Here is a 608-nt window from a genome sequence, read left to right on the forward strand (position 1 = left end):
ACCATTTATACCAACGAGCTGAATTAGCCAATACTCTCACCAACACCGTAAAGCACAGCACTAAACCTAGTGGAGGTGACTGTCCTCAAAGAGGCGAGACGAAGCACTCTCGGAATGTCTGCACAAGGGGTTCGTGCCGCCTGGGCGCGCGGTTACGCTGACTGCGGAAGGGAGGTACCCGTTTCCAGCCCGTGGTGGCGGGAAGCACGCTGGGAGCAGTATGGCAGTTCCGCTTTGCCAGGCCGAGGTGGGGCCCTCTCCTCCCGGAGGGGAAAAGCCGATGCAACCCCTGTTCCGTCCCGTGCGGCGGATGCTGTGGGCAGCGGCGGCGGCAGCCGAGCGAGGCCGAGGGCTGGGAGAAGACGGGCTGGAGGCAGCTGGGGTCAGCGAGCATGCGTCGGCACGGTGCCGCGCAGCGGCTGTGGGGGTTTCCGGAATCTCAACGGGTATCTCTACGCGAAAGGGACCTCGAGGCAGTGCAGGAACGAGCCCGAGCTGGGCGCCTGCCTGCTTCACGTTCGGTGTTGCGGAGTTAAGCCAACATCAGCGCTGACAGAAACCGGTCCTGACCGACCCCAGCCCGTCACACAAAGCACACGGCTCCTTCC

The sequence above is a fragment of the Eurypyga helias genome, unplaced genomic scaffold, assembly GCF_000690775.1.
Source record: "Eurypyga helias isolate BGI_N326 unplaced genomic scaffold, ASM69077v1 scaffold8591, whole genome shotgun sequence".
NCBI lineage: Eukaryota > Metazoa > Chordata > Aves > Eurypygiformes > Eurypygidae > Eurypyga > Eurypyga helias.